Source organism: Narcine bancroftii, chromosome 6 (assembly GCF_036971445.1).
Source record: "Narcine bancroftii isolate sNarBan1 chromosome 6, sNarBan1.hap1, whole genome shotgun sequence".
Classification (NCBI taxonomy): domain Eukaryota; kingdom Metazoa; phylum Chordata; class Chondrichthyes; order Torpediniformes; family Narcinidae; genus Narcine; species Narcine bancroftii.
Genome location: NC_091474.1, coordinates 188,326,058 through 188,350,209, shown reverse-complemented (window position 1 = coordinate 188,350,209; position 24,152 = coordinate 188,326,058). Strand labels below are relative to the sequence as shown.

Here is a 24,152-nt window from a genome sequence, read left to right as displayed (position 1 = left end):
AAAAACTAAAGTAATTGAACTGGGTAAGATGATCGAATCACAGTTTCAGAACACCAAACAATACAGCACAGAAACAGGTCCTTCAACCTATCATGCTTGCAACCAACCATCATGCCAAATTAAACTAATCCCATCTGCCTACATATGGTATGTCTAAATGCCTCTTAAGCACTGCAATTCTACCTGCTTTGACTACCTCCCCTGGCAATACATTGCTGAAAAGATCACCGTTATATTAATCTCTTCCAGCACCTCCCTCACCATCCTGGGATAGATTCCTTCATGCCCAGAAGACTGATTCACCTGAATGTTTTTCAAGAGACCAAACACTTCCTCCTTCTTAATATCAACATGCCCCTCCCTGATCTCTCGATCATCCAATTTCTTCTTGGTGAATACTCAAGAAAGACCTTTTCACTTCCTCTGGCTCCAAATAAAAATGTCCAATTTTGTCCACACACTGAAGAATTTAAGGTTTTAATGTGCTCATTGGTAGCCTCTTACTCCTGAAATATATATAAAATGTCTTGGAATTCTTCTTAATCCTACTTGCCAAGAGTATTTCATGTCCCTTTTTAGTCCTCTTCATTTTGTATGTAAAATTTTCCCTGATTTATTTTTTCCCACAAGGACCTTGCCTAATTTCAACTCCCAATCTATACAGATGCTTCCTTTATATATTTTTCTTACAGTATCTTTACACTAACATTTAGAGTGTCTTTTGTCCTTCATGATTCCTTAAACTTGCCATCCTTATTTTTAACCCATAGGAAAGTAGGTGTCATGGAGCATGGAAAGAGAGTCAACAACAGGATGACTTCTTCCCCACTACCTTCAGATTTCTGAATGATCAATGAACCAAAGACACTGGCTTACTTTGACTTCCTGTGCATTATTTTTATTTATTTAGTGAGGTGTTTTATATGAATGTTTGCACAGTGATGATACTGCAGCAAAACAACCCATTTCGTGACTTGTTCAAAATCAGAATCATAATTGATTGTCATGAACAAGTCATGAAGTTCGCTGTTTTGCAGAAGCAGCATTATAGTGTAAACGTTCGTATTATAAACCATCCTACAACATTACTATAAATATAAAAAATAAAAACAGTAGTGCACAAAAAATGAGGAAGTGTCTTTGGTTCATGGATTATTCAGGAATCTGATGGCAGCGGGGAAGAAGCTGTCCATGTTCCATTGAGTGCTCGTCTTTAGACTCCTGTACCTTTTCCCCGATGGTAGCAGAGTAAAGAGGGCATGGCCTGGGTGGAGGTGGGTCTTTGAGGATAGAGACTACTTTTTTAAGACACTGTCATTTAGATGTCCTCGATGGAGTGAAATCTGGTGCCTGTGATTCGCAGGCCGAGATAACAATCATCCGGAGTTTATTCTTGTTCTGAGAGTTGGTGCCTCCATACCAGGCAGTGATGCAACCAGCCAGAATGCTCTCCATGGTACACCTGCAGAAGTTTACAAGAGTCTTTGGTGACATACCAAAACTCCTCAGACACCACACAAAGTATAGCCGCTGGCGAGCCTTGTATGTGATGCATCAACTTGGAGGCTCCAGGACAGAACCTCGCAGATGTTGACACCCATGAATTTGAAGTTCTCGATCCTTTCCACTACTGAGCCATCGGTGAGGACTGGGAGTCATGTTCCCCTGACTTCCTTCTGAAGTCCACAATTATTTTCTTGGTTTTGCTGATGTAGAGGGCAAGGTTGTTCTCTTTGCACCATTCAACAAGCTGATCTATCTCCATCCTGTGCTCTTCATCATTACTGCTTGTGATTCTGCCAACAACTGTGGTGTCATTGAAAAACTTGAAGATAGCATTGGAATTGTGCCTGGCCACATAGAGATGGGTATAGAATGAGTGGAGCAGTGGGCTAAGCATGCACCATTGGGGTGTTGATGATCAGTGAGGAGGAGACTTTGTTTTCAATTAGTACTGACTGTGGTCTTCCAATGAAAATGTCAAGGATCCAGTTGCAGGGGTGGGGGTGGGGGGGGGGGGGAGGGGGGGAGGTAGAGAGACCTAGAGTTTGTAGCTTCTTGACTAGCACTGAGGAAATAATGGTATTGAAGGCCGAGCTGTAGTCGATGAAGAGCAACCATATGCATGAATTGTTGTTTTCGTGACAATAAATTCTGATTCTGTGCAAAGAAACATACAGCAAGGGATATATAGAATCATACATAAAGTCTCTCTCTCTCTCACACACACACACACAATTATTTATATATTTCTGTACTGTATGATATATGTGTGTACATATATATGTGTGTGTGTGCGCTGCATTATATATATAAATATATAAAATACAGCACAAAAACACCCTTTCTCAAAGCTGCCACAAAATCCATTAGATGGGAAAGTGCTTCTGGTAATGAGCGTGTGTCCCTTTAAAAGATGACTGTAGAAATTGCCAGAAATGATCAACATTGCAACAGAGCAATTGTCTATTACATGCTGAAGATTGACAAATCTGGAAATACAGAGAGAACCCACAACAACATTTTTATGGGAATTTAGTAATTGAAAACTGAAGTATTTATTGAATTTCTAAAAATGATGAATGGGTGACTCACAACATTGTTTTAACTTCACTAAAACATTGAAACAATTTCTATCCCCTAACTGGAGTCTCATTTTATTGCCATCAGTGCTGCTATGAAGCCCACAAAACAAGCTTGAGAATTCTTCAAGCCTTTGGGATAGTTAGAGCAATTTCAAGGTTATATTTTGTCATTAGTACAATCCCTTATCTGCACTCATCAGTGCTGGCAGGGCTCTTGTCTGCATTCTGGAGAGAGTGCTATGTGTTACAAGCCTCGTGAGTATTATCATTTTGCTTGTCTGAAGTCTGACACAATTGTGCTGTGTATTCTCTGATCTCAGTAGTACCTGTGCTGAATGCCATATGAACTCATTTGTTAGCACAGTGCCCTATCTGAACTCAGGAGTTCAGGCTGGGTGTTTTTGATCTTGATAGATTTACCACTATGCCAGTAAACAGAAACATTATTTTGTTTTCCATTGCTAATCACATGAAATCTTGTCTTGGTTTTTAGTTAACTTATTATAATTATAATTATTATTACGTGGCATGTTCAGCCTCATCCAAAAGAAGGCCAAAAAGAGACAGAGATGGCGGAGAGTCCGCCAGGCACTGACCAAACACCATCAAAACAACTCGGAGTGACGAATCTCCCGGAGGTTCCTTGCTGGCAGGTCACCCAACCCCAACCAACCAATTTTCCCTTGCAACCGCTGCAACCGTGCCTGCCTGTCCCGCATCGGACTTGTCAGTCACCAACGAGCCTGCAGCAGACGTGGACATACCCCTCCATAAATCTTCGTCTGCAAAGCCAAGCCAAAGAATTATTATTATTATTATAAATTTCAATCATAATGTTAAAGTGCTTTTAAATAAATTTTCTTTTCCTATTCAAACTGGAGAATTAAATCCTTGTTCTAAAAACTGTAACAAACTTTGATAGACTAAAAATTAACGAAAAATTGTATAATTTTTTTGTAGAGTGACTAAGTATAGCATCATTTCACAAGACAACAAAAACATGACTTCACAGTTATCGACGAATCAGCATGGATGATGAGTCAGCCTACAGGAGGGAGAATGCAAACTTGGCTGAACGGTGCACCAATAACAACTTCACACCCAATGTCACCAAAACCAAGGAGCTGATTGTTGACTTTTGGAAAGGAAAGCCAGAGGTATACAATCCAGTGATCATTGGGTAGAGAGGATGATCAAATTTAAGTTCTTGGGAGTCACTATCTCAGAGGATCTTTCTTGGACCCAACACACAAAGAAAGCACGTCAGCACCTCTACTTCCTCAGGAGTTTGAGCAGGTTTGGTATGTCATCAGAAACCCTAGCTAATTTCTACAGATGTGTAGTGGAAAACATGCTAACCAGCTGTATCGTGGTCTGGTACAGGGACACTAATGCCCCCCCAGCGAAAAGCCCAGCAAAGGGTAATGGAAACAGTCCAGTACATCACAGGCAACCCCCATATTGAGAACATCCGCAGAGAAAGCAGCCATCAGATAACAGCAGCTATCATCAAGGATCCACATTACCCAGCACATGCTCTATTCTCATGCTACCATCAGGAAACAGGTGTAGGTGCCACAAGACTCACAGCACTCGGTTCAGGAACAGCTGCCATCAGACTCCTCAACAACAAACTCAATCAGGGACCTAATTAATGACTCTTACTTTTGCACTTTATTGATTTGTTTCACTCTGAATTGCATAGTCAGTTTGTTGACATTTCTTTATTTGTTTACATTTGTTCATTGAATCAGTTTTTTTTGCACTAACAATAACTGGTGATTCTGTCTCACCCGCAGGAAGAAGAATCTCAGGGTTGTATGTGATGTCATAGATGTACTCTTACAATAAATCTGAGCACTACAATACAAAATAATATAAAAATTGCAACAATAGGAATAAAATGTAATTCTTTATTAAAATTGCAAAGGTTATTATTAGTAAATATTATCAAAATATCTGCAGCTTTATAATTCCCTTCCTAAAACTTCCCAATTCTCTATCTTCGAAGTTATGATTTAAAACCTTTCTTTTTGATCAGGTTTTCAATCTCTTGCTGTCTGCAAATTTCTGATATAATAATGTTCCTGTGAAATACTTTGGGATAAAATGCTACCTTAAAGGGACAACATAAATTCAAGCTCCATTATTTACATTAAGAAAGTGTGAGATTTTAAAAAAATGTCAGAATGACTACAACCTTTCACTTAAACAATTCACTAGCTGCATTTACTAGCAATTCCAAAAGAAAGTTCTGTGTTAAAAAGATTCAGACCTGGATATTGCTGGTAATTCCAAACAGTTTGGAAACCCTAGCATTTAGTCACCAAAAAGGAAACAAGTCAGAAAACTGAACAAATGCCAAAATCCTAAATGTATTGATTGAATCAAAATGTTGAATATATCCAGGACTTGCTGTTGGAATGCAATGTTGAGGTTCTATTTTTTATGCTGCAGGATCAACACTCAGATAACAGGCCATATTAAACCTGGAACTGGATCAAAAATTTCATTGATTTCATTGATGATTGTAAAGCTATTGACAGAAAGCAAAGCATAAAGTAAATTGTTTTTTTTATATTTCAGATTAGTTTTCAATTACAGATAAGTGTTTCAGAATTTTTTGCCTTGAAAATCGATTAAATCCCACTTGCCATATTAACAATCAACAAGGACAGAGATAGAGATTTCCCAAAGCTTTCAGTGGAGTGGGGAGGGATGGGGGTGGTGGATTTGGTGATAGGGCTTCCTCAGTGGGCTGTTTGAAGCCTTGTCAATGCTCAGACCACATCACTTGCTGGGCTACCTCATCTTAGAAATGTAGAATTTCCACATCTGGTACTGGTTGGTATGGACATGAATTATGTACAGTGATTCTGCATGATGAGCCAGGGCCATTAGGAGCTGGCCCATCATGTATTATTAATACAAAATTAATGTACTCATCGAATTCAAAGTAGCAAAAAAATCACTCGCTCAATGAATTTAATTCACAATACTCAGACTCAATTTCAAATACGTCTATGCCAATTTCTTCCCCAAACATCAGGCATCCTCTCAGTTGGTGTACCTTTAAAAACCCCTTTGTTACATATTGGCTTTGCCATGATTGAATGGCTCTGTTGCCTGATATCATGTCTCTAGATTTACTAACCGTATACAGTCAGTCGCTCCCGTCGGCTGCTCTGCGCCTGCTGCAATTGCATTTCAGCCATCATATTTGCCATAGCACTACTGCACAAGCACTAGTCCCCATGTAGCATGTAGTTGAAAATGCAACTTGGCTGATACCAGACACCATTACACGAAGCTCCCATTGTAGATAGTGTTTTTGAGTTTAACAGTAAAACATTGACTAAGGTTACCACTTGCGTTGTCTGCCTATTCGTTGCAATAACAAACATGGTGTCAGAAGTGGGATCGCATGCATCCCAAGCCTGGAATCTTTAAGAGAAAAGTGAGTAACCAACGCCACACTTGCAACACATTTGTAACTGCACCATAATGGTAGGTGAATACAGAAGGACCGACCGCTTGTGTTTGAGAGCAATTTGGCCAAGAATTCGCATGTATTTGAATGAGAATATGACATCTTCAGCATGGCAGTGCACAGTGATAAGTCTGCCTGAGTCAGAGCATAAAGTTTACTAAATTTAGCAGGCCCCGAGGCTATCAAAAGGGAATAGTCATTCATATACGCAAATGAGGCATTTGAAGGGTTATCGTTACCAGCCCGACTGAGTCGAGAGAGGACACCGAGTGTTTAAAAAGAAAATTTCAAAAAATGTGCAATCCACATAAGAACTTAATGATGGAAAGGCACAGATTTAATACCAGAAACCAAAGGCCTGGCAAGTCAATTCACTTGTATGTCAGTGACCTAAAAATCAGGGCAAAGACCTGTGACTTCAGAGCACTCTGTGAAGAGTTGATTAAAGACAAGATAGTCTGCAGCATCTGCGACGAAGGCATGAGAAAGACACTGCTGCATTACAGTGAAGTAACGCTCACAAAGGCCTTCTCCATGTGTCTGGCTTATGAAGCCATGAAGGAGAACAGCAGAAAGCTAGCCCCTTCGCAACAGCAAGGTACGAGCATAGATGCAATCCAGGCAGGTCCTATGAATAGGCTGTGGCCAGAAGCCAGAAGAAGATGAAGCCAACCAAGCCCTACTGCACCATCACCAATGACAGAGTGCGATAACTGGCGGCGACCATATGGCAAGACAAGAGATGTGCCCGGCATTTGGCCAGCAGGGCAGAGCCTGCAGGAAATGGAACCATTTTAGCAGATGCTGCAGAGCCAGGCAGCAACTCACCCTGAGACCCAGATACAAAAGGGTGATTAACCAATTGGAACATGAGCAAGGAGAAGCAACTCGGATGATGAGCATTACGTTGATGGATTGAATCTGCCTACACAGGAGACCCAGCAAGAATAAGAAGGAACAAGCAAGCATTTGTATCAATGAAGATTAATGGTAAAGCAACAGACATGAAAGTTAACTCTGGGGCCAAATGCAACATCATGTTACAAAGAACGTTTAACTGAATGAGGAAGTCAGAACAGATCATACCATGCACCAAGTCCACAAGTCTAGTGGCATATGGGGGAAGCAGAATCAGAACTGACGGCACAGTGCGACGCCGGTGCTATGTACAAAGACAGCTGCACATACTAACTTTTCTTGTAGTTCAAAAAGATATCATGCCTCTGCTGGGCCTGAATGCAAGCATGGACATAGGTCTTGTTTCACTCAGCAGAGAGGTACATCAGTTAAGCACGGCCAAAAATGATTTGACACACAGAATCTTTTCTGATTACAGTGATCTTTTTACGAAAGAACTAGGGAAACTGCCGGTGACAGACTCCATGCAGCTGGACCTGGAAATGAGTCCCGTGGTCTGTCTGGCACACTGAATACTGGTAGCAATGAAGGACAGAGTTAAGGCTAAGCTGGACAGGATGCAGGTCATGGGCGTGATTACCCCAGTCTCCGAGTCCACCGAGTGGGTGTCCTCCATGGTGGCTGCTAAAAAAAAAGATGGACAGGAGACCCAGACCCGAGAGAGCTCAATACAGCTTTAAAATGACCACACCATCCAATGCGTACCGTGGAGGAAGTTGCCGTGCGGATGGCCACTGTGACCGTTTTTTCGTTCTTGATGCAAAGTATTCATTCTAGCAAATCAAACTTGACTACAAGTCATCACTGCTGACCACATTCAGCCTGAGTTTCATCCGATACAGATTCCTGTGAATGCCATTCGGAATCAATTCAGCCAGCTAAGATATTTCAGAAGTCAATGGAGCAAATCTTTGCAGGGTATATCTGTGCCATCATTGTTGATGACCTACTCATAGGTGTCAAGAACTTGGAAGAACTCGAAGCAAGTTTAAAAACGGTACTCAACAGATCCTGGAAGGTAAACCTTAACCCCTGGAAGTGCAGATTTCGGCTGAACCAGATCGGTTATGTAGGCCATGTTTTCACAGGAGAAGAGGCCTGCAGTTGGATCCTTCAAAGACCAGAGCAATCAGTAAAATGCCAGTACCGAAAGACATGACAAGTGCTACATTTCCTGGGTATGGTCAACTACTTGGGTAGGTTCATCCCGAACTCCAGTGACCTTACTGCTTCATTGAGGCAGCAGGCACACCAAGATGTGGAGTGGTCCTGGTACAAGCATCAACAAAATGCATTTGATGCATTAAAAAGGCATATGTCATGCCCAACTGTTCTATTGTACTATGATGTACGAAGACTAGTCATGGTAATCTGTGATGCATCACAGTATGGTCTGTGTGGTGGTAGAGGAATTACACCACTGTAATAACTGTATGTACTGGCCTGGACCACCTCTTACTTCCCTCTGATCACTCCTAAGAGATTCCCTAATAAAGGTCCCAACCCAAAACCTTGACCCCAGATCACTTCCTGCTCAGATCTAGGCCAGATGCTCTCTGAGCCCCAATTAACATCTAAACTAATAAAAGCCTTTTGATTCCAATCTTCTTTTTTCTTCTTTTCTTTGGCTTGGCTTCGCGGACGAAGATTTATGGAGGGGTAAATGTCCACATCAGCTGCAGGCTCGTTTGTGGCTGACAAGTTTGATGCGGGACAGGCAGACACGGTTGCAAGGGAAAATTGGTTGGTTGGGGTTGGGTGTTGGGCTTTTCCTCCTTTGTCTTTTGTCAGTGAGGTGGGCTCTGCAGTCTTCTTCAAAGGAGGTTGCTGCCCGCCGAACTGTGAGGCGCCAAGATGCACGGTTTGAGGCGATATCAGCCCACTGGCAGTGGTCAATGTGGCAGGCACCAAGAGATTTCTTTAGGCAGTCCTTGTACCTCTTCTTTGGTGCACCTCTGTCACAGTGGCCAGTGGAGAGCTCGCCATATAACACGATCTTGGGAAGGCGATGGTCCTCCATTCTGGAGACGTGACCAACTCAGCGCAGTTGGATCTTCAACAGCGTGGATTCGATGCTGTGAGGTTTTTCAGTTGGTTGTTTTTCCAGACTCTTTTGTGTAGTCTTCCAAAGGCGCTATTTGCCTTGGCGAGTCTGTTGTCTATCTCGTTGTTGATCCTTGCATCCGATGAAATGGTGCAGCCGAGATAGGTAAACTGGTTGACTGTTTTGAGTTTTGTGTGCCTGATGGAAATGTGGGGGGGCTCGTAGTCATGGTGGGGAGTTGGCTGATGGAGGACCTCAGTTTTCTTCAGGCTGACTTCCAGGCCAAACATTTTGGCAGTTTCTGCAAAACAGGACGTCAAGCGCTGAAGAGCTGGCTCTGAATGGGCAACTAAAGCGGCATCGTCTGCAAAGAGTAGTTCATGGACAAGTTGCTCTTGTGTCTTGGTGTGAGCTTGCAGGCGCCTCAGATTGAAGAGACTGCCATCCGTGCGGTACCGGATGTAAACAGCGTCTTCATTGTTGAGGTCTTTCATGTCTTGGTTCAGCATCATGCTGAAGAAGATTGAAAAGAGGGTTGGTGCGAGAACGCAGCCTTGCTTCACGCCATTTTTAATGGAGAAGGGTTCAGAGAGCTCATTGCTGTATCTGACCCGGCCTTGTTGGTTTTCGTGCAGTTGGATAACCATGTTGAGGAACTTTGGGGGGCATCCGAGGCGCTCTAGTATTTGCCAAAGCTCTTTCCTGCTCACGGTGTCGAAGGCTTTGGTGAGGTCAACAAAGGTGTTGTAGAGTCCTTTGTTTTGTTCTCTGCACTTTTCTTGGAGCTGTCTGAGGGCAAAGACCATGTCAGTAATTTCTCTGTTTGCGCGAAAGCCGCACTGTGATTCTGGGAGAACATTCTCGGCGAGACCAGGTATTATTCTATTTAGGAGAATCCTAGCGAAGATTTTGCCTGCAATGGAGAGCAGCGTGATTCCCCTGTAGTTTGAGCAGTCTGATTTCTCGCCTTTGTTTTTGTACAGGATGATGATGATGGCATCACGAAGGTCCTGAGGCAGTTTTCCTTGGTCCCAGCAAAGCTTGAAAAACTCATGCAGTTTGGCATGCAGAGTTTTGCCGCCAGCCTTCCAGACCTCTGGGGGGATTCCATCCATACCTGCTGCTTTGCCACTTTTCAGTTGTTCAATTGCCTTATATGTCTCTTCCAATCTACTACGTCATGGAATCACTTGATTGCCCATCATTCTGGATGCAGCATGCCTGCAAGATAGAAAACCAGTAGCCTATGCATCCAGATCACTCACTGACACAGAGACCAGGTACGTCCAAAGGAGTTGTTTGCAGTAGTTTTTGCCTGCTCAAAAATCAATGACTACATTGATGGGTCACCAATGATCATAGAGACTGACCATTTACCTCTGGTCACAATTCTGAAGAAGCCAATTCATGTAGCCCCTGCTCGATTACAGAGATTGATGCTTAGGGTTCATAAATACAGTACAGAAAAGAAATGCACTTAGCTAACACGCTATCCCATGCTGCCCGAAAATGCATGATCCAACAAGCTGAGGAAGAGGACACCTTTTTTTTTTGGAATATTTTATTTTGGTTTTCCAAAATATATCAAATATACATCTTTCACATAATATAGTAAAATGCCACTTACAGACAAAATAAAATTCCTTCTTAAAAAATACAAATTTTCATACATATTTGTAACAAAAATCAACCAGAAAAATAAAATTTCCAAGCAATAAACATTCAAGCCCCCCCCTCCCCCGAGGCCCCCTTCCCCTTAACTTAAACAGGATAAACGGATACAGGGTCTTCCTGTCCACCGCTGGAGCTTACCGTCTATTTTACAACAGCAATATTATACTTGTGCACCAATATAATTCAAATATGGTTGCGAAGTCTTGAGGAATGTATCATGTTTTTTTCGCCAATTGTAAGTGATCTTTTCTGTAAGGATACAACTGTCCATTGCTGATATCCATCTTGCCAAAGAGTGTTTTTGACTTCCATGTAACTGCCACACATTTCTTAGCTATCGTTAGTGCAATCTTAGTAAACAATATTTGATACTCTGTAAGATGATTACTAATATCTACAAAATTCCCCAATAAATATAATTCCAAGTTACCAGGAAAATTAATTCCAGTAATCTTTGTTAAGAATTGACCTTGGTATTTGACGACACTATGAAGAACTGTTCCTTCCTCTATTTCACATTGACATTTGTCCGATAGTTCTGGTTTTGATTTGTGCAATCTTTGAAGAGTCAAATATAATCGATGCAAAAAAATTATATTGCACTAAACCATACCTCGCATTGATAATCGAAGTTCCCCCATCTTTACACCATTCAACCCAGGATTGTTCCGATATGCTTCCCATTTTTCTCTTGACCTATGTATTCCAGACTTCTTCCCATCCATTTGAAGGGCATAATAGTTTCAAGTAATAAATTTAGGTATTCTACCCATCCATAATGTACTCTCCAATTGACTCACTGCCGGAGGAGTCATGTCATTTCCCCAAGTTTCTCTTAGAAAAGCCTTTAGTTGTAAATAACAAGGAAAAGTACCATTTGGAACATCATAAATTTGTTTCATTTGTTCAAATGACATTGAAACCCCACCTTCGTAGCAGTCAGCAATGTAGCAAATCCCTTTCTGTGACCATATATTTAAAATCTTTATCATAGGCAACATCGGATTATTACATAGTGGAGATCTTAAAGATATTCCAATTTTCCTTCCTATATTGTCATGAATATCTTGCCAGACCTTTATCAAATGAATCAATATAGGGTTTGAGGTCTTTCTCTTAATTCATTTCCAATTCCATCTAGATATGAAATCTTTCGGCAACGTTTCATCCATCCCATTTTGGTGAATCAGTTTCAAAGAAAAATGCCAAAAATCTCAATTGTGAAGCCAGATAATTTTTTTTAAAAATCTGGGAGCCTCAATCCCCCTAATTTATAATCCCACATTTATTTTTCTAATGCTATTCTAGATATGTTGTTATTCGATAAAAAATTGTCTTACCAAAGCATTTATTATTTTTTTAAAAACTTGTTTGGTAAATATATTGGTATTGACTGGAACAAATATTGAATTTTTGGCATCATCTTCATTTTAATACAATTAACTTTCCCTATTAATGTTAGGGACAGGTCCTTCCTTTTCTGTAAGTCTTGATCTATTTTTGCCAACAGAGGGGAGTAATTCAGCTTGTACAAGTTAAAACATTCATAGTCATGATTTGTTCATGGTAAAGTTTCACTTTCATCTATATTTATATTGTATCGTGATACTGTTCCATATTTTGTTAAAATTTCCTGCAGTTTTTCCATTGATCTTTCGGGTTCAGACATAGATAATAATATATCATCGGCAAACAAACTAATTTTGTGTTGGAGTCGCCCAACATTGAAGCCTTTAATTTCAGGATCAGTTCTAATCATTTCTGCTGGAGGTTTTGTCGCCATAACCAATAAACCGGAGAGAGGGGGCAGCCTTGCCTACTCGATTGATTCAATGGGAACATTGCTGATGTTTATTGGTTTTTGATGTAATGCCCTGATCCAATTAATAAATCCTCATCCTATACCTAACTTTTCCAATGTTTTAAATTGAGTCTAATGAATGCTTTTTCTGCATCTAGTGATACTACTATATTGGGATCCTTCCTTGATTGAGCTAAATGTATTATATTAAATAATCATGCCAGGTTATTTGACACTTGTCTACCCTTAACAAATCCCACTTGACCTGTACTTATTAATTAATTAATAAGATTCCAAATGGCATTTTAATAATTGGATATTCTTTCATTGTTTGGTTCAAAACAAGATTTTCTTTATACATTTGTTGTTTTATGCAAAAAATATACTGCAGGTGAAATTCTTTCTGGCAGTAAACAAAAGTTATTCGGAATCAACAACAATAAGGACATTTCAGGACAGGTTGATCCAATAATTTAAATGTTTAAAACTACTAAATAATTTAAATTAATTCAAATGTTGAGGTAATGTGAAGTGGACAGTTGTGAAGGGGGAGTAAAGGCAATGAGATGAAACACGAATGTCTGCAGATGCTGTGAATGTAGTAAAAACACACAGAAATGCTGGAGGAACTCAATTAATCTCGTAGCATTTTACTTTGAATAAGGGCTCAAGCTTGAAACCTCCTATGGGTGCTGTGAGACTGACTGAATACCTCCAACATTTCTGTGTGCTTTTCGTAAAGGCAATGAGTTTAATAAGTTGTTGTTGTAGTAACCCAAACTGGCACAATAATGATTAAATAGATAGTTTTAATTCATAGATTTGGTAGTTTTAAATATAGAATACAATAATAATATTTTTTGTTACCATCTGCAAGCAAACCTTTTTTTAATTTAATCTAGTCTAGGTGTATTAAAGTAAATTTTTCACTTTCTGACCTTTGACACAGTTACACATTATTAGCTGTAGGATGAATTCCCTGGCTCTTAACCCTACCCTTTTATTTAATAAAAAGAGTTGTGGGGTTGGGGGTAGGAGGAGAAAGGGAGCTGCTAAAGAGAAAAAAGTTTATGAGCAATGCACGGAAGTACTAGAGAAACTCAACAGGTCATGAGGCATCTAGAGTAAGTAAAAGGTCCGAGGCCTTTGCCAAGGAATAAGCAAAAAGCAGACAGGCACCTGAATAAAAATGTGGGGTTGGAGAGGGCATAGGAAGAGGCAGGTGGAGGAGCATAGGCTAACAGCTGGATATGTGGGAGGGTGGAAAAGAAAGAAGCTATGAAGTAACAGGGGGAAGGGATACCTCTCTAAATGGAGAAGGAAAAGAAGGGGTTTGGGAGCTGGAGGGAGTCAGAAGTACAGGGAAAGAGCGAGACTCAGGGGAGGGGTTCAACAGAAACTGGAGAAGTTGTTGTTAATGCTTTCGTTAATGCTTAATGCTTTCGTTAATGCTTTCATGCAGAATATTAGGTATTGTTCCTCCAATTTGTGAGTGGCTTCAGTTTGTCAGTGCATGAGACCATGTCATTGTGTGAATAGTGTGTGGAATTAAAATGGTTGGCCACTGGGATGTCTCTGTTATTGTAGCAGACAGAACGAAGGTTCTCAAGAAAACAAGTCCCAATCTGTATCCAGTCTGTGATGTAGAGAAGGCCACAGTGGGAGCACTGGATGCAGTAGATGACCCCTGCAGAAACTGAAGTGTTGCTTCACTTTGGAAGGACAGTTTTGGGCTAGTCATGTAGGAGGAAGTGCAGGTGCAAGTATAGCATTTATTGTGTAGGTACCGAGAGGGCGATTAGTAGGAAGGGTTAAGTTGACGAGAGACTCCTGGAGGGAGCAGTCCCTGCAGAAAGCAGAGAGCGGAGGAGAGATGAAAATGGGTTTGGTAGTGGGATCACATTGTAGGTGGTGAAAATTGCTGGATGTGGAGTGGTCGGTGAGGTCAAGGGGATCTCAGGGCGGAGTGGGCAGATAAGAAGTGTGGGGAATAGAGGAGATGGGGTTAAGGGCTGAGTTGATGGCAGTGGAGGGGAAGCCTCATTTTTTGAAGAGGACATCTCAGATGTCTTGGAACAGAAGACCTCATTCTGGGAGCAGATTCAACAGAAGCAGTGGAATTGAGAGAAAATTGATAGAATCTTTACAGCAGACAGGGTGTGAAGAACTATAGTCAAGGTAAGTGTGGCAGTTGGTAGGTTTGTAATAATTATCTGCAGAGAGTTTGTCTCCCTAGATGGAGACAGAGAGATTACGAAAGGGAGAGCGTTGTCAGAGATGGACCAAGTGAATTTTGGGTTAGAGTGAAAATTAGCAGCAAAATAGATAAAGTTCATTTCAGGAAACTGCACCAATGTAGTCCATAAGATCATAAGATGTACAAGCAGTGATAGGCAATTTATCCCATTGAGCCTGCCAGCCATTCAACCATGAGCTGATATATTTTCCCAATCAGCGCCACTCCCCAGTCCTCTCTCCATAAACCTTTGATGACCTGGCGAAACAAGAATCTATCAATCTCGCCTTTAAATATACGTAACCACTGGGCCTCCACAACCATATGGGCCACCAAATTCCATAGATACACCACCCTCAGGCTAAAGAAATTCCTCCACATCTCTGTTCTTAGTGGTCGGTCTTCAATCCTGAAGTTGTGCCTGATTGTCCTAGACTCTCCCCCCATTGGAAACAATCTTTCTATATCTTCTCTATCCATGCCCTTCAACATTCAAAATTTTTCAATGAGATCCTCCTCATTTTCCTAAATTTCAACATGTATAGGCTAAGAGCCATCAAATGATAACCCTTTCATTCCCAGAGTGAAACTCCTCTATCTCTCTCTAATATCAGCACATCCTTTCTTCAAAGAGGAATCCAAAACTGCTCACAGTACTCCAAGTGATGTTTTACAAGTCCCTGATAAAGTCTCAGCATCATATCCCTGCTCTTATATTCTATTCCTCTTGAAATGAATGCCAGCATTGCATTTGCCTTCTTCATCACTGATTCAGCCTACAACCTTGCCTTCTGGTTATCCTGCATGAGGACTCCCAGGTCCCTTTGCATCTGGTAATTTTCAATTTTCTCCACATTTAAAAAAAAAGTCTGCCCACTTATGTCTTCTTCAAAGTGCATGGCTGTACACTTTCTGACTTTGTATTTTATTTTCTACTTCTCTGCTCATTTTCCTAATCTAAGTTCTCTGCTGCCTCCCTGCTTCCTCAACACTACCTGCACCTTCACCTACCTTCATATCATCTGCAATGCCATTCATCCCATAATATTTGATATACAAGGTAAAAAGAAGTGGACCCAGGACCGACACCACTAGCAATTGGCAGCCAACTGGAATATAATCCCTCTATTCAGACTCTCTGCTTCCTGTCAATCAACCAAATGCTCTACCCATACTAGCATGTTTCCCATTCTACCATGGGCTCTTACCTTGTTAAGTAGCCTCATGTGTGGCACCTTGTCAAAGGACTTCTGAAAATCCAAATGCACTACATCTCCTTTATCTAGCCTGTTTGACACTTATCAAGCAAGATTTTCCCTTAAGGAAGCAATACCGGCTTTCGCCTATCTAGTAATGTGCCACCAAGTACTCATTATCCTCATCCTTAACAATTGTCTCTAATATCTTCCCAAGCACTGATGTCAGGCTAACTGGCCCATAATTTCCTTTCTGCTGCCTCTCTTTCTTCTTGAATAGTGGGACATTCTTGATTTTCCAACCCTCCAGGACGATGCCAGAATCTATTGATTCCTGAAAGATCACTACCAGTGTAGTGGATGTAGCAGAGGAAGAGTTGAGGAGCTGCACCTGTGTAGGGCTGTTGCATGGATTACTCCACATAGCCAACAAATAGGCAGGCATAGCTGGGACCGATGCAGGTACCCTTTGACTTGTGTTAAATCAGAAACCAGGAGCAATGGAAATTCACCAAGGCAGTATTATTTTTTATTTCTAAAACACTATATTTCAAGATTCAATTTATTATCATATTAACAAAACAGTGTCATATTATATGAAATTTCTTTTTGCCTGCTGACAGATTTGCCACCAGCAGGAATTGCCTAAGCGCCTTGCAGTCAGACTTACAATCAGAGAGAAACAAGCAAAAGAGAGTTCCCCCTCCCCGAGTCACCGAGTGTCTATAGATTTACTTCCAGCGTTTCTGCAGCCCCTGCAGCCACATCATTGGCAAGCCAAGCTCTGGATCCGAACCTCCGACACAGTTAAGGACCCTTCAGTGCCCTCGGCACCTCCTTGCATTTTGGTTCCGATGCCTGGTACCCCTCCAGCCAGTTTGAGCCAGTTTCCAGCAGTCCGCAGCCTGGCACGAGTCTCCCGACTGCAGTCTCCAGCAGCCAACAGTTTCGATAGGTTCCTCGCCTCAAGTCGCCAGCAGCCTGCCACATGGACTGCAGAGCCCCCTCACTGGTCCACTGCCATGGTTACTATCCCCATGGGTTGTCTCCTCCACTTCTCTTTCTCTGACTGGGGGGGGGGGAGGGGTTGTTCTTGACCTCTGGTGCCCTGCTTCAGTTCTCCGCTTCCCCTTTTGTGGCTGCTGCCAATAATAGGTGCCACCAGCTTGGGTGCAGACCCGCAGTCACAGGATTTGAACTAAAACCACCGTTGGCTCCCTCAATGGGCCGTTCGAAGCCCACATGGAGCCGATGGCAGTCAACTGGGTGGCTGGACCCCACGGGAGTGCTGCATCTCTGCTCCCTTGCTCCCCAAAGGTCTGCACCAGCAGAGCGCTGCTGCTACAGTGGCTCTGGCAGTGCTGCCATCTTTATTAATAAATACAGTACTAATAATATACGTTAGTCAAATCAAACCCAACTATGTGCTGATGTGTGTGTGTGTGTGATACCCAAACCATTACAGCTTAGGCATAATTCCGGAAAGTCCTTCCAAAGTTCAGACTTCAAAATCCATTGTCAAAATCCAGACTTTTAAACTGATGCGCCGAAGTAGTGACATGGGAGATGGGAGAGATGCTGAAAACTCACAAATCCTTGTTGAGTTTCTTCCAGTGAACTATCCTTTTATCCATATAACCGTTTACGGCACGGAAACAGGCCATGTCGGCCCTTCAAGTCCGTACCGGTTCAATTGAACAACTCCACTAGCTCCTCCGCAAACTCCTGAGGAAGTAGAGGCTTTCTTCATGATGCCATTGGTGTGTTGGTTCCAGGAAAGATCTTCCGAGATAGTGACTCCCAAGAACCTACATTTGCTCATCCTCTCAGACAATGAAATTTGACTTTAACAGTGATTGTTGAGATCAGAACTGGAATTTTAAATTCCAGCCTTATTGGACTTCTTGAATTTGAATCCTGCAACTTCTGTGGTGAGGTTGAAGCTCATGCCTCCAGGCTAATAGTCCAGTACACACATGCAAGATGGAAATATAAGAGTGGGCATACAAAGATTTCTATTTTTGAAAGTGGTCTCAATTCAAGTCAGTGAAGACAATTTTATATGAAAATACAATGAACATCCATTTCCAGTTGAAAAATGAAACAAGAACAGAAAATATTGGAGGCCATGCAACATCTAGGGAAAGATAATGACGATGTCTGATAAAAATCTTTAACCTAAAGCATTAACCCTGTTTCATTTACCAAAGTGTTTCCAGCAATTTCTGTTTTTACTTCAGACAAACAATATTAAATCACGAGTTGAGCACCTGAGACCAAGAACCCTAAGGAGTGTTGACGAGGTAGAAGTCAAACTTAGGATCAGTTGGAAGATCAAAAATCTAAGCCGCATTTTACAGACTTTAGGCTGCGAATATGAAGCAAAATTGAGGTTAGCAGTCAAGTCTGTGGACCCTGGGATTGTAGTGTAATACCCAATAGGTCACGCAGGTTTTGCACGAACGGTTGTCACAACTCCTCTTTCCTTGCATAGGGGAAACGAAATGCGTGACTTACACGATGCTTCCAAAACCCAAATACCAGTCAATCAAATTGACCTTTCTTTGGGTCACAGTGGGATTCAATAATTCCCCTGAAGGGAGAATCAGCCAAATTGTCCATTATCACACAGTCATTCCTGCTTCGTTTTATGAGATGGTCGCTGGTTAATGAGGTGCTGTTCCTTCAGTATTCCACACACAGGACTCTCTCCCCACCTTTGTCCCTGGAAAAAAGCAACAAATATCCTTTCTCCTCTCCAAAGTATCGAATTTGGATACAACCAGTACAGCTGTTACCACCCCCAGTCTCTCCACAGCTGTGAATGGTTGCAGCCTGCGCTAGCACTTAAAGTGATACTCACACTGAAGGAAACGGGAGTGCGTAATACTTGGAGAAAATGGGATGTTTCAATGAAAAAGTTCTGCCAGGCAGAGAATGGTCGTAGTGGAAGGTGACTGGTTGGGTCTACTGTTGAGAAACAAACAAAGAACAGTGAAACTGAGGTGGTAGGAAGGGATGGGACCAGGGAGACAGAATGGAGTTGTGATAAGATGATACCAGCTTGGTAGGGCAGGGATATGCAGAAATGTTAGGTCTACCAGGACAATTAGGTTCGTGGATCTTGGGTAGGATTATAGAACTGGGCAGTGCAGGTTTGGGAAACCACGATAACCAAAGTGATGCGGTCAGTGAAATTTCGTTTGCTAAATAAGGAAATGCAGGATGGAACGAATGGTAAAGATAAGGAAGTGTGGTGGGAGAGGGAGGAGCAGATGGGTGTGATGGAAAGAGGGGACAGGTCTGGATGTGATGTCAGAGCTAGGGGCGGGTCTGGGTGCGTGATGATGATGATGGAAAGAGGGGCAGGGGTGAGTGTCATGATCGAGAGAGAGGCAGGGGCTGCGTGTGATGATGGAGGAGGCGGGGCTGTGATGACAAGGGATGGGGGGCTGAGTATGATGATCGAGTGAGGGGCGGGGTTTTGTGTGTGTAACAGAGAGAGGCGGGGCTGCGTGTGATGACGGCACGAAGGGGCGGAGTTATAGTAAAGCACTGAATCGCCCCGCCCTCGCCGCCCATGGAAACTGCATCAGATTAGCGCGCGCTCGGGGAAATTTCAAGTGCGGTGTCGGGAGGAGGGGGCAGTGTTGACCGGCGGTCCCTCTTCCTCCATCGCAGCGCGGCGGCAGGGGCTCCGGAGGGACGTCGGCGCCGACCAGGTAACAGCAGCGCCCGGCGAAGGACCCTGTGTCCTGGGGTGGGGTGTAGGGGTGGGGGGGGGACCTCGCCTCCCGCTGGAGATCGCGCCTGAGAGCAGCGGCGCCATTTTGCGTGGGGGAATGTGATTTAGGGAAAAAAAGAATTCTTGCGGCAGTTTGCTTCGGGTCAGGTCCAGATGTTCTCCTTCCTGTGGTTCTCTCTCCGAAGTTGAAAGAGTTCTGATTGCGAATTGCCCAGCCAGGCACCCATCCTCGCCCCCACATGGGGTGGGCGACCCGTCTCCTTTGGGGTGAGGGGGGGGGGGGGGAGAGATATTTCACCTCTTGCTGGACCTGGGCTGGAGGGGCTGCGGCAACTCCAAGGCAATCGGTCTGGTTTCAAAGTGCCGCGCCTCCCGTTGCCTCGCCCGCCCACTTCCAGGCGAAAGCTACTTGTGCAAAGGTTTTTGGCGAGAGCATTGAGTCTGTGATAAAATGTAGTCAAGAATCCGCCTTGTTTTGCACGTTGTTCAACAGTTTGCTCAAATTCTCAGTCGCCTGTAGTTCGGGCAAACAAAAGTTGCCCCTTTTAAACGGGCAAGTGCAGTTGTCATTGCACTTTTTTTAAAAAAACCCTGTCTTCATCTGCTGAAGTGTTTAAGGCATGTGTATGTATGTCTATATTTTGGAGACTGTCCCTGTTCCGTGACTCTCATCATTGAACTCTTTTTGTGGTCCCGCTTCCTAATTATACGATTATTTTACAATGGTCAACCTCTGATGACAGTGTCCAAACATGAGTTCAATCTCGTGTGGCCATTTCAAAAGCAAATCTGTGTGATAAGAGATCCTGCACAAGTCGAAAAGGGGACACATACTTTTTTGGGGGGGGTTGGATGAACTGGAGAGTATTTTGTCACCGCACCGTTTTACCAGCCGGATTTTTTTTTTAAATTGTTTCACATTAATGCCAGACAAGTGTGAAGGGTAGAAGACAGAAAATGACCTCGGGTAACCTTTTTTTTGTGTTGTTGAGAATTTTGAGGCTGTGGCAGGAATAGTGCTGTTTATTGTGTAAATGTATACTTTGATGATTTTGCTTGTAGGAATCTAAATCAAATTAATTAGAAAAGGTATGAGGACTGTTCCAGATCAGATTCTTCCCTTTTTCCCCCAAACTTTATTTAAAAGATAGTGGGGGGAAAAAAAACATTACATACAGTATACAAATAATCAAGAAAAGATTTTACAATAACACCCCTACAGCCCTTAAGAGGAACAAAAAATAAGACTATATAAGAAAATATTATTAATATTAATAACATTTCTTCTTTGGCTTGGCTTCGCAGACCACGTCAGCTGCAGGCTCGTTTGTGGCTGACAAGTCCGATACGGGACAGGCAGACACGGTTGCAAGGGAAAATTGGTTAGTTGGGGTTGGGTGTTGGGTTTTTCCTCCTTTGTCTTTTGTCATAATTATGTCATAATAAAATTTCAAAGTATAGCTAAATGCATATATTTCAAATACGGAGACCACTTACTAACAAAAGAAGAAGAATTATCATGTAAATTATAAGTAATTTTTTTCCACGACAATACATACCGTGATAGATTAATCTCAGCATCATCTTTCCAAGTACTAGCAACACATTTTTGCGCTACCGATAACACCAAACGTAGAAAAGTTCGATTACATGAACCACATCTAAAACAAGAATCCGAATTACAAAACCCATATTTTTTTTTAGCTTTTCCAGGGTCAAATATAATTGATGTAAAAAAATTATAATTAACCATTCCACATCTTACATTAGTGAATTTAATTACATTGTCCTGACACATATTCGCCCAATCATCTTCGGGAAAAATAAATACTAAATCACTCTCCCATTTAAGTTTAGATTTCTCCAAATCTGACTTATCCATACTTGGCTTGGCTTCGCGGACGAAGATTTATGGAGGGGTATGTCCACATCTGCTGCAGGCTCGTTGGTGACTGACAAGCCCGATGCGGGACAGGCAGGCACAGTTGTAGCGGTTGCAAGGGAAAATTGGTTGGTTGAGGTTGGGTGTTGGGTTTTTCCTCCTTTGTCTTTTGTCAGTAAGGTGGGCTCTGCGGTCTTCTTCAAAGGAGGTTGCTGCCCGCTGAACTGTGAGGCGCCAAGATGCACGGTTTGAGGCGATATCAGCCCACTGGCGGTGGTCAATGTGGCAGGCACCAAGAGATTTCCTTAAGCTGTCCTTGTACCTCATCTTTGGTGCACCTCTGTCTCAGTGGCCAGTGGAGAGCTCACCATAGAACACGATCTTGGGAAGGCGATGGTTCTTCATTCTGGAGACGTGACCCACCCAGCGCACTTGGGTCTTCAGCAGCATGGATTCGATGCTTGCGGACTCTGCCAGCTTCAGTACTTCGATGTGGGTGATGAAGTCATTCCAATGAATGTTGAGGATGGAGCGGAGACAGTGCTGATGGAAGCGTTCTAGGAGCCATAGGTTATGCCGGTAGAGGACCCATGATTCGGAGCCGAAGAGGAGTATGGGTATGACAATGGCTCTGTACACGCTGATCTTTGTGTGTTTCTTCAGGTGGTTGTTTTTCCAGACTCTTTTGTGTAGTCTTCCAAAGGCGCTATTTGCCTCGGCGAGTCTGTTGTCTATCTCTTTGTCGATCCTTGCATCCGATGAAATGGTGCAGCCGAGGTAGGTAAACTGGTTGACCGTTTTGAGTTCAGTGTGCCCGATGGAGATGTGGGGGGGCTGGTGGTCATGGTGGGGAGCTGGCTGATGGAGGACCTCAGTTTTCTTCAGGCTGACTTCCAGGCCAAACATTTTGGCAGTTTCCGCAAAACAGGACGTCATGCGCTGGAGAGCTGGCTCTGAATGGGCAACTAAAGCGGCATCGTCTGCAAAGAGTAGTTCACGGACAAGTTGCTCTTGTGTCTTGGTGTGAGCTCGCAGGCGCCTCAGATTGAAGAGACTATCCATACTATCTTGTAACAAATTATACATAGCTGAAACATAACCCTTTTTCGGTATAGAGTAAATCAAAGATTCAAATCTCGACAAAGTAGGTAAAATCATCTCTCTACCATAATTATCTTTTATCAAAGGTCTAAGTTGATAATACATAAACAAAGAATTTACAGGTATATCAAATCTTTCTCTCAATTGATTAAAAGAAATTGCCCCTCAACAAAACAATCCTGTATTGTCTTTATACCTTTAGAATCCAAAATCTTTAAATTATTATTAAACATTGAAAAAGGAATAAGCTGATTATTATACAATGGAGTTAAAATTGATAATTTATCTTTCGACCCTAACACCCTATTTTTTAAATCGAAATCTTTAACAAATATTTCAATATCAGCAATATTGCTGTAACAAAATCAAATTCCAACGAAATATAAATTCATGTATCTCAACCCTAGAAATACACGCCATCTCCACTTTAGCCCAGCTAGGAGGCTGATCTAAGTCCATCAATCTACTAATAAACTTCAACTGGGCCGCTTCATAATAGTTTTGAAAATGTGGTAATTGTACTCCGCCCAATGCATACTTCCATGTAAGTTTATGGAACGCTACTTGAGGTAATTTACCTTTCCATAAAAACTCTTGCATTGCTTTATTCAAATCTTGAAAAAAGCCCTTAGAAAGTAAACAAGGTATTGACTGAAGTAAGTATTGAATTTGAGGAAAAATATTCATTTTAATATAATTTACCCGACCACTCAAAGTTAATGGAAGATCTTTCCACTTCATCAAATCTGCTTTAATCCATCTTAATATAAGTACATAATTTAATTGATATAATGATTGATAATTAGTATCCATAAACACACCTAAATATTAAATTTTACTTGTCCACCTTAATTTTGTAATAGTTTTAAATTCCAAATAATCTCCCACTCCAACTGGTAAAATTTCACTTTAATTCCAATTAGCTTTATATGTTCAAACCCTCTTGTCAGCAAGGCTTGAATGAAGATCTACGGGACTAATGCCTGAAGAGGGCACACAAAATCAGTGACCCGGTGCAGACTCGAAAGGCCAACATGGCCTGTTTCCACTCCATAAATGGTTATATGGTTATCCCGATAATTCTCTAAATTTCAACAAACCATCTTGCAATTGTTTCAACGACTGTTTCGGTTCTGTTAAGTATACCATCACATCGTCTGCAAATAAGTTAATCTTATATTCTTCATTCTTAACCCTCATCCCTCTAATTTCTTCATTTAGTCTAATAGCCTGAGCTAATGGTTCAATAACCAACGCAAATAAGGCTGGTGACAATGGGCAACCCTGTCGAGTTGAATGTGTCAATTTAGATGGTTAAGTAATCTGTCCATTTGTCACCACCCTAGCAATCTGGTTCGTATATAAAGCCTTAACCCAACCAATAAAAAAAGGGCTGAATTTAAATTTCTCTGACACTTTGAATAAAAAATCCCACTCAACCCTATCAAAAGCTTTGTCTGCATCTAATGCAACCACCATA

The 24,152-nt window shown here is 42.0% G+C and overlaps 1 protein-coding gene across 18 annotated transcripts in view; it reads left to right on the top strand.

Annotated features, from left to right (window-relative positions):
• Positions 1 to 24,152, top strand: part of LOC138736875 (protein 4.1-like) — a 297,080-nt gene that overhangs the window by 134,482 nt on the left and 138,446 nt on the right. For 3 of the 18 annotated variants that reach the window (XM_069887008.1, XM_069887000.1, XM_069887006.1), the window contains exons 1-2: positions 19,430 to 19,666; positions 20,995 to 21,071. The exons of 2 other annotated variants lie outside the window; for them this stretch is intronic. The gene's annotated coding sequence lies outside the window, so the exon portion shown is untranslated. Of the gene's footprint in view, positions 1 to 10,183; positions 10,318 to 19,427; positions 19,667 to 20,994; positions 21,072 to 24,152 lie in introns of those variants that run through there. 13 more of the 18 variants (XM_069887007.1, XM_069887009.1, XM_069887011.1 and 10 more) reach the window with 9 other exon arrangements.